This window comes from Mercenaria mercenaria, chromosome 5 (genome assembly GCF_021730395.1).
Source record: "Mercenaria mercenaria strain notata chromosome 5, MADL_Memer_1, whole genome shotgun sequence".
NCBI classification, from domain to species: domain Eukaryota; kingdom Metazoa; phylum Mollusca; class Bivalvia; order Venerida; family Veneridae; genus Mercenaria; species Mercenaria mercenaria.
In genome coordinates, this window is record NC_069365.1 from 73,991,426 (window position 1) to 74,002,708 (window position 11,283).

An 11,283-nucleotide genomic window follows, 5' to 3' on the forward strand; every position below is an offset into this window, starting at 1 on the left:
CCTCTGGGGGAGACATATTGTTTTTGCCCTGTCCGTCCGTCCGTACGTCACACTTCATTTCAGAGCAATAACTGGAGAACCATTTGACCTAGAACCTTCAAACTTCATAGGGTTGTAGCGCTGCTGGAGTAGACGACCCCTATTGTTTTTGGGGTCACTCCGTCAAAGGTCAAGGTCACAGGGGCCTGAACATTGAAAACCATTTCCGATCAATAACTAGAGAACCACTTGACACAGAATGTTGAAACTTTATAGGATGATTGATCATGAAGAGTAGATGACCCCTATTGTTTTTGGGGTCACTCCATCAAAGGTCAAGGTCACAATGGCCTGAACATTGAAAACCATTTCCGATCAAGAACTAGAGAACCATTTGACCCAGAATGTTGAAACTTCATAGGATGATTGGTCATGTAGAGTAGATGACCCCTATTGCTTTTGGGGTCACTCTGTCAAAGGTCAAGGTCACAGGGACCTGAACATTGAAAACCATTTCCGATCAATAACTTGAGTACCACTTGACCCAGAATGTTGAAACTTCATAGGATGATTGTACATGCAAAGTAGATGACCCCTATTGATTTTGGAGACACTCTGTTAAATGTCAAGGTCACAGGGGCCTGAACATTGAAAACCATTTCCGGTCAGTAACTCGAGAACCACTCGACCTAGAATGTTGAAACTTCATAGGACGATTGTTCATGCAGAATAAATGACCCCTATTGTTTTTGGGGTCACCCTGTTAAAGGTCAAGGTCACAGGGGCCTGAAAATTGATAACCATTTCCGATCAATAACTTCAGAACCTCTTGATCCAGAATGTTGAAACTTCATAGGATGATTGAACATGCAGAGTAGATGACCCCTATCGATTTTGGGGTCACACTGTTAAACGTCAAGGTCACAGGAGCCTGAACATGGAAAACAATTTCCGATCAATAACTTGAGAACCACTTGACCTAGAATGTTGAAACTTCATAGGATGATTGAACATGCAGAGTAGATGATCCCCATTGATTTTGTGGTCAGTCTATTAAAGGTCAAGGTCACAGGAGCCTGGTCATGTAAAATCATTTCTGGAGAATAACTTGAGAACCACTTGACCTAGAATGTTGAAACTTAATAGGATGATTGGACATGCAGAGTAGATGACCCCTATTTATTTTGAGGTCACCTCATCAAAGGTCAAGGTCACAGGAGCCCGAACAGTGACTTCAGAACCACTAGGCCAATAGTGTTGAAATTTAGCGGGATGACTGGACATGCCAAGCAGATGATCCCTATTGCAGCCAACCATCAGTGTCTCTTTGACTTTTGCTCCTGACCTCTATTGACTTCTTGCCTATAGGACTTTGCATTGGGGGAGACATGTGCTTTTTTACAAAAGTAATTTCTAGTTCATAGCTGTTTTGCCAAAATATTGCTTAGGCGACTTTCTGCTAAAATTGTTATCTGTCTGAGCTGAGAAAAACTGTTGAGCTATTTTGAAGGTCATTATTGACATCTTGTCTAAAGAAAAATTGTAGACTACTACTGGTGGTATTTCAATGAAGTATATCAATGGAAGTCTTATTCAAGTTATTGGGCATACTTAATTAGATTTGCCCAGAGTTATGGATCTATAAACTTTATGATAAAGTATCAGAATAGCAAATCTTGTCTTTGTACTTACTTATTTGAAACTACTGAATAGATTTCAACAAAACAAATTTTCTAGTTTTAAGTACCGTGTTAAGTTTAATTTTGCATATTATCATCATTTTGATATCCAGACAACCTTGCCATCTACAGATTTGATTTTAGTCACATTTGGTATAACGTTCTGTTCCGAGTTTTTGCTCATAGTGTTTTCAAGTTGATTTTTGTTGAGCACGCTGGCAGTGAGCTCGACATGGTTGTCACAATGGCTGTTCAGTGTATGTGTGTGCGTGCATGCCAGTTTGTCCGGGCTGTAACTTATCCATGGGTCAAGAGATTCTTAAATAACTTAGCGCATTTATTTTCCTCAATGACACGGTATGTTGCATGCAAGGTCAAAACTCGGGTGTTTTGCTTTTGAGAGATTCTTAAATACTTTGGCTGGGCTGTAACTCAGCCATGGATTGCGGGTTTCTTAAATAACATGGCACAATTCTTTGCCAGAGTGAGACAGTCTGTCAGGCGTAAGTAGTTGAAAGGTCAAGGTCACACTTAGGGGTCAAAGGTTGATGCAGTTTCTGTTGTCTGGGCTGTAACTTAGCCATGGATGGAGTTGTTCTTAAATAACTTGGCTGAAATGTTTGCCACAATCAGTTCTGTCACCGTCAAATGGTATCATAAATGTTAGTCCTTTTGACAGCTGGCGGGTTCGGTATGTTGCCTGTGGGCATCTAGTTTTTGTGAATTGTGCCTATGTTTTAGTGATTTTCCTTTTTATTTTTCAAAACAATGAAACTTATTTTCTAAAACTATAATACCAAATGGTTAAGCCTATAATATTGAGTTTTAACAGTGCATGGTAGTAGAGTGCTTGCTACGAGTGTGGTAGGTTGAGGGGTCCTTCCCTGGATGCATTATACCCAAGGCATGGACAATGGGATCAGTAGCTCCCTTGCTTGATGCTCAACAGCAAAAGGGAAACTGGCTTCTCTATATCCTTGTGGCAATGGACACTACCAGGAATGAGGTGTCAAGAGTAATAGTTATAAGTTGAAGAAATTGTTTCGAAATTTACTTAAAAAGAATTATAAAAGGCAAGGACCACTATATACCCTCTGGCAGCTGAATTGGCAACAATTCATCACAAGAAACGCAAATAGTCTGAAATAATTTTTATTTTTCTGTATTATATGATGACATTGGTCAAAAACTATCTAAAATCCAATATGGCATTAACAACTAATAAACAATATGGCAGTCTTAAAAATGTACAATATATAATACATATATAATTACAATATATCTACAAATGTATGCCTGTAAGAAATGTAAAACATGCACAGCTGTCGGTATTTTGAGTCAAATAGCTTGTTTTATTTACCACCCAAGAACAGCTTTTGTCTCTTCCAAACAAACAGTAGAAGGAGGATAATAGAGTGAAGTGTCCCAATAAAACTGCTGGGGATGACAACTCTGCACTGATCAGTAAATTTTTTTAGACCTAACAGTTACCCCTCTAAAATTTTCATTGTCCTTTTAAGTTTTTCTTATGTTTGAATTTTTCTTTTGCATGCTGCGCCAAGAAAAGCTTGGTTTCTGCAAGTATCAAATGATTTGACACCTGAAGAGTTAATAACTCTGAGAAACATCAGAATTTACATATTCTCTACCCAGAAGAGGCAAATTGAACTCGCTTTAAAGTTAGAATGGCTTGTTAAATCACTTACATACAAAGATGATCTGATGACAAATGTATGACATTAAAGCTGGTAAAATGATGACAGTTCTGCAGAGGACATTAAAGCTGCATACCTCCAGATTTATGTTTTTTCTCGAAATCTTGAAAATGCTTCCCTTGTTATAAATTACAGTAAAGAAGAAATTTTAGAGTAATTTTGTATGTATTAAAAAGTTTTTATCAACAAAAACTATCTTTTAATCCATAAAATATGTAGAAAACCCTCAGACGTGTTGGTCATGCTATTAAAATTTGATATAACGTTGATGGAATATAGCTATACTTTATATCATATACATTAAAATATTAAACAATACTAGTTTTAAATTTCAACTGATATATATTTTAACACACTTGAAAGTTTGATACTGATCTGGAGGCATGTCCCTTTAAGGATTATAATTTCCCTTTCATACTTGGAAGAACAATACAAAAGTTGTGAAAGGTTTAAAGGTAGTGGACCTGTTATAACAGTCTGGAAATTATATTTGTTTATTTTTGGTTTAATGCTATTTTTCAACAGTATTTTAGTTATGAAACAGCAGGCAGTAAACCTTACCAGTTTTCCTGGATTCTGTACCAGTACATACCTGTTCTCCGCAAGTAACAGCCAACTTCCCCACATGAATGATCAGAGGTGGAGGACAAATGATATCAGATACAATGTCTTTTATCAAACCTTCATGGAGAACATACACTCCGCCCAGGATCGAACTCACGACCCTGTCATTCGTAGATCTGCGCTCTCCCTATAGAGCTTAGCGGGCAGGTTATGTATTCTCCATATTCGAACTCAGCATTCTCCTATTTTTACGTAAAGTCTTGTGTGTGTTGAGCTATATTTACCCTTTAAGAATGTTGTATTGCCCAACAAGAACACATAATCACAAAGAAATTGACAAATGTAAGAATGGGTCCACTACCTTAAAGTCCCCTTTTTTCTTAAATTTACATTTGTCCATAAAGAATGAAAGAGTAACAAGAGCAATGCAAATGCTTCTTAAAATCGGTAACAAAGGACTTTGATATATTTTTGTCAGCTGCAGGATAATTAACAAAACAACAGCAGAAAAGCTTGCAAAATGTGATAAAAAAGATAAAATTTTGAAGATCTCAAACGTTAAAGCACTTCATCTTTTGAAGAGTTAATGCAAAACAAGATTTAACAACAGCTCCATAAATTACATACAAACAATATATACACACTTTAATACTAGCAATACTGATTATCGAATTTTCAACAAAACTGGAGATAAACTTGCCAAGTATTTAAAATAGGTAAAAAACATAAACAATACTTATTTTTGGGACAAGTTGGCAATATTTCAACAAATCTGAAATTCAATTTTTGAGTATTAAGTGTGTGAATACAAATGAATCCCTAGAATTTTTGTTAGTGTTCTAGGTTTTTTGTGTATTTAAGTAAAAACTCAAGGCTTTTGCTCAGAGTATTGAAGTTAAAACGAAAGGTTTTTGTTCAGTGTATTGTAGTTAAAACCAAGAGCACCGCCAAGCCGGGCAATATACACCCAAAGGGTTATATCATAGGATGGGAGCAAAACTTAAAGAACTTGACTGTTGTAGCCCAAAGGACTGAAACAACAAAAGAAATACTTCAAAAAACAAATCTAAGTCCACAAAAAAAATATTCAAAGTCCACAAAAAAATCCTTATCAGGTACAGGTATGTAAAAATACACCTAAAATTTGAGGTACCATCCATGTTGTACCATAGAAAAGTGGTCTCGGTTTTTCCCTACGGCCAATAATAAAAAAGTTTCAAAATAAGCTATTTATAGTAACATAAAAGGGAAGTAATTAAAAAAAAAATTATATTAAGTGAACAAAAAAGAGATCTGCCAAATAAAAACAAGAGCACTGCAATGCAGAGCAATATACACAAAGCAAAGTCATATATGACCTTTGACCCTTAAGTGTGACCTTGACCTTGAAGTGAGTCATCCGGAACATGTGCTCTGCATGTCGTCTCAGTGTGGTGAACACTTCTGCCAAGTTTCTTTGAAATCCTTCCAGCAGTTCAAAAGTTACAGAGCGGACACGAAACAAACTGATATGACCTTTGACTTCTAAGTGTGACCTTGACCTTGAAGAGAGACATCCAAAACATACGCTCTGCACGTTGTCTCGGTGTGGTGAACATTTGTGTCAAGTTTCCTTGAAATCCTTCAAGGGGTTCAAGAGTTACAGAGCGGACACGAAATTGCTAACAGACAGACAGACGGACACCAGCGTCATACATAATACGTCCCTTCGGGAGTATAATAAAAACTTTTGTTCAGTGTATTGAAGTTAAAACTCAAGACCTGTTCAGTGTATTGAAGTTAAAACTCAATACTTTTGTTCAGTGTATTGAAGTTAAAACTCCAGGTTTTGTTCAGTGTATTGAAGTTAGAACTGAAGGCTTTTGTTCAGTGTATTGAAGTTAAAACTCAAGGCTTTTGTTCAGTGTATTGAAGTTAAAACTCAAGTCTTTGGTTCAGTGTATTGAAGTTAAAACTCAAGGTTTTTGTTCAGTGTATTCAAGTTAAAACTTAAGGCTTTTGTTCAGTGTGTTGAAGTTAAAACTCCAGGTTTTTATTCAGTGTATTGAAGTTAAAACTCTATTCTTTTGTTCAGTGTATTGAAGTTAAAACTCAAGGTTTTTGTTCAGTGTATTGAAGTTAAAACTTAAGGATTTTGTTCAGTGTATTCAAGTTAAAACTTAAGGCTTTTGTTCAGTGTACTGAAGTTGAAACCTAAGGATTTTGTTCAGTGTATTGAAGTTAAAACTTCAGGTTTTGTTCAGTGTCTTGAAGTTAAAACTCCAGGTTTTTGTTCAGTGTATTCAATTAAAACTCGTGGTCTTTGGTTCAGTGCATTACTGTAGAAACTTAGTTTTTTGGTTCAGTGTATTACACTTAAAACTTGTGACTGAAGTGAAACTAAGGGTCATCATTGACCAAAAATTTTATATTGAAATACATGTACTGACTGATGAATGTTGTTAGTTTATGTAAAATGCTCGAAAAGAAAATGTTATTTTAACATAAAAATTATAGCAAATAAAAAGTTATTTTAACATACAATTATCGAAAACAGCAGGTATACTTGAATGAAGTTTGATAAAAGTTTTGAACTGCAAACCTCCAATGATGTAGACCTGTTTATTTGTTAATCAATTTACCTCTGCAGAGCAACAACCTGTTTAACAAGCACTTTTCATTCTTATAAGCCTCACTGCTCCAGAAGGGCTGCACCACATTTTACAAATAAGTAATAAAATGACCAATTAATACAAATTTAATGAGTACTCAAAATAACAATGTGGGAGGAAAGTTGGGATTAAAATGTTAAACTGTTGTACCAGATAAATAAAAAAGCCGCATGGCTTCCATTTTATACTAAACCATTCAAGTTATAACTAGATTAATTAGCGACTATTAACTCAATCTGTATTGATTACTTTAATAAAATGAACATACTTTATCTGCTCTCTTAAGAGCACATTATGGTTGTTGGAATTTTCGCAACACACTGACAAAATTTATGTTTATATGACAAGTTTACAGCATTTGATGGTAACATAATACCCCAGGTACCCTTCTGGGCCTTATTTCAGGCACTGGTGGGCACTTGACTTGCATGCCAACTGAATGGCTTCCTAACATGGAATATTTAGACTCCAAGGAAGGTTTCAAACCAAGAATGGAAGAGGGAGGTAAGTCATTCAAAGTCAGTGACCTTGACTTACACGTGAGTATCAAATAAACAAAAAATGAAAAGCAGCAAGCTTTGGTCAATGGTTTCAACATGATCCCATAATTAAATAACAAACTAAATTATACACAAGTAATTATGCTATCAGTAAACCCTATTACTACATGCTATACATCTATGGGTTGTCATTAAACTGAAAAAAAAAACATATAAAGGAAACAAAAGGAAAGAACTCTTTCATTTATTTGCTTAAAGTTGAATATGTTCTCATACAGCTTGGACAGAGATTACATTATGCTACTACCAAAAAAGATACCAAACTATATTTCATTGATTTGACGAATTACAATTATGAATTTAAAAGAAAAGGAAATAGTGTCAGAAATTCATATAATCCAGGAATTTGCTGCTAATGACTGTAACAGAACTTTAAAAGCAATAAACTTATCAAAATGTTTTAAAATAGAATGTCGAAAAGATATCAGAAATTGAATATTGTAAGTTGATAATTTTTACATAAGCTGCGAAGAATAGCCAAGACTGTACTACATGTACTTTACATCATGACTGATCTCCAGGCTCATTTTTAAGATTAAATCATAGTATTCCTAATGCCATGAGTTTGCATAAAATATAAGCTAAAAATAACAAAATTTACAAGACTTTATTATTGCAAAAATCATTTCTTCTTCTGTTTCGAGTTCAATATATAAAGAAAAAACAGTAGTAATTATAGACAACTGTGACAAAATAAATATTGAAAACAACAGAATGACAGCTTGAGGTAATAGCAATAACACATCTTAGAAAAATAATCAGTTAAATAAAAAAATATCTTAAAGGGGCATGCCTCCAGATCAACATGAAAATAGCAAAAAATTTAAAACCGCAACATTTATCAAATTCCCAAAATCCTACATCAATACTATTTATTCAAATTACTGTTTTACCATAATGAGTGTGATGTAAAGCACACATAAATTCCTTTCATTTTAAATCAGATTTCATTTATGGGACATACAATTTAGTGGCCTTTTTTCATATTTTATAGTCTAAAGGAATGTATGAATACTGTGAAATCATTAATATTCGTGGGGGACTAATTTTCGTGGATTTAGTGGTTGAGGCAATCCACAAAATTTAATCCCAACGAACAAGTAAAATTCCCATTCATTTTATCTTCAAAAGTTGAAATCCACGAATTCATATCCCCACGAAAATTCCGTTTTGACCAAAACCACGAAATTAAATGATTTTACAGTAAGTAATTACTGCCTAGAACTTACTGAATCAACTTGTTAGTGCTTTATATATACTACTACTGACCAACAAAAGCACTTTTTAAACATTGAAAATCTCAAGGTATGCCACATAAATGTGATAAGTTGTATCTTGTATCCTGTTCCTTTTTTTTTTATTAAATTATAATGTGAACGTCCGGATTGTCGGGATGTCGAAATTACATACTCGTCCGTAGTCCCGAACGTTCTTGAAATGTCCGAAATAAAATACAGGAACAAATAAAAATCCCAAAAAATGTTGTTTTTTTTCAAAGTTGTTGATTTTCACATAAACAGTAAACAGCCGTGTCACATTGTTTATTCTATCATTTCATGCCTCAGCTGGTGTATGAAGTCCGCTTTAAATCATGCCGTCTTTGATGACACTGATAAGTTACCAGTTATTATGATGACTATTAAGAACTGACTGGATGCATCAAAATGTTAGGTACTTAAATTAGTAACAATGTCGGTAAATCTCTTTTTTACCATTGGCGGTAAAGCTACATGTGCCTTATGGACATTATGTAACGTGTCAATAAAACGCTAATTTTTAAAAGCCCTGTAACATTTAAGTCAAGTCGATGTCACAATTTAAAATTAAAATATTGTAAGCTTTTGCCGTACGACCGATTGAATTTACCGATTCAAATATTTTATTTGGCGATTGTTATTTACAAATATGATTTATTCCTAAGAGTCATTTATTATTACATAGTTAGCTTTAGTTTGATACCAGATAGTTAGAATTACTACGGTGACCAGGTTGATTCTTCGATATGTAAGTGTCTGATTCTGTAAACTCGGAACGCAACAAATTCACGTGTCCAAATATGATGTGTATTACCCTACAGGGATCAAATACAACCTGTGATCCGTAGATCTGTGCTCTTCCTTTTGAATGGTCATTTAAAAATATGATGCATGTCAATACATCTTGAAGTATTACTATATTTAATCAGATCTTGCATGTAAAGTGAAGGATGTGCTAATGGTCGCCGCTGGAACAACAGAAATTTTAGCAACTTGTGTAATACCCTTATCTCTCAAGATAGTTACAATTATATATTAAACACCTTCATCAGGAATTGCAATATAATAGATGTACATCATTTCATCAAATGTAGAAAAGGTATCTCATAAAACTGTACAGATGGAACAGGATTCAACGATGCAATAAAAGAATAGGTACAAGAAATGAAAAAAAAAAACATTTTGCTCCATAAACACATAGAGTATATTTACTTTAAAAGAGCTGTCACTAATGGTGACAAATGCCGAGCACTTGACTTGACCTGGTGACCCAAAGTCATTGGGGGTATCAAAAGTATATCGCTGTGAAGTTTAGGTCTGGTGCAGGGTTCACAGTAAAATCAGCAAAAGTTAACATTGTGAAGAACAAATGATCGAACTAACGAACAGGCCGGACAGTTGAAAATTAAAATGCCTCCCTTCAGGGGCATAAAAATCACAATTAATAGCCTTCACAAAACTAATGAAAGAAAATGAAAATGAGACCGATATAGTGCATGAAATGCTTTCATAAAGCTACAATCATGTATAAAACTACAAACTAACATAGTTTAGAAAATAAACCGGTTTGCTTCAGAAACATAATTCAATACAAAATGTATCATGGTCCTAGGTTATAAAACTGAAGTTGGAGAACAGAAACAGAAAGCAGCATTGCCATTGGTCAATTTCAAATTTATGCTCTGATCAGCCAATCAGAAGCTGGCATTTTGCATTTTGTCTTCAAACTCAATTTTATAACTTTTGATCCATTTCTTTCAGAAAACACAATACAAAATGTACCATTTAATACTGAACACATTGGCATTTCTACAATCATACTATCTGGAGTAGCAAAGAAAGTTAAAATAAGACTTAAGCCTAAAGGAGGCATATAGCGCTATTTGCGAAAGTCTTGAAAAGTTACATTCTTTTTCATTTTGTTTTTAAAGTATTTACGTGGATACTTTAAAAAAAAAATTTCAAGTTAAAAGGATCTCATGACTACAAAAACATAAAGGTTGCTAATGGTAACCTTGGAAAACTTCGCCAAATAAAATTTTGTCCCCTAAAATATGAAAAGGTATGCGAGAAGGAGTTGATTTCATGATCATATGCCAAACAAAATATTTAATGACGATACTATAATGAATTTCTCTCTCTTTGTGTTTTCATTTAAAATATTCATAAAGACAGAAATGAAAAAAGTTCATAAAATAAGAAATAAAATATTTAGTTTTTGTTTGAAACATTCTTAAAGAAAAATGTAAAATATTGAGTTTTTATATAAAATAATAATAAACTGAGGAAAAAGTATTAAAATCTTTGTGACATTAATAAGGCTATATAAAGAAATGCATTTAAGAAAAACAAGGTCACTTTCGGCATTAAAGACAATTTCACATACACACTAAACAAAATCCAATGCTGCTCTTTTTTTTTTCAGAATCTGCTGGGGCTTTCACTTATAAATGGGATTTTAATCCAAACCTCTAAGCAAAACAGTGATCGACCAACTTCCTGGAAAATTTGGCCCTTTTCACCTTTTCAGACCAAATTTGGCAATTCAACTCCAGGATTTCAATTTGTTAATTTTTGTCCCTTTGTTTCTTTGATTCATTCTGCATATTGTGAAATGCTTGACTATGAATCAGTTTCTTATTCAGTATATTGTAAATAAGAAATAGCCCAAATTCTGTGAATCTGCCCACCGGCTACAAATAAAGGCACAAATCTGATTTATCCCTGAACACAGTTTCATAAATGTTAGAATGTCCTGCACTAACCAAATATTGGAAGACCGTTTTGGAGTATTTAAAAAAAAAAAAGGTCTGTTCCGAAGGCACACATGTTTACCCAGCTTAAATGTAAATATTATGTCAAAAAAAGAACAGAGTGTA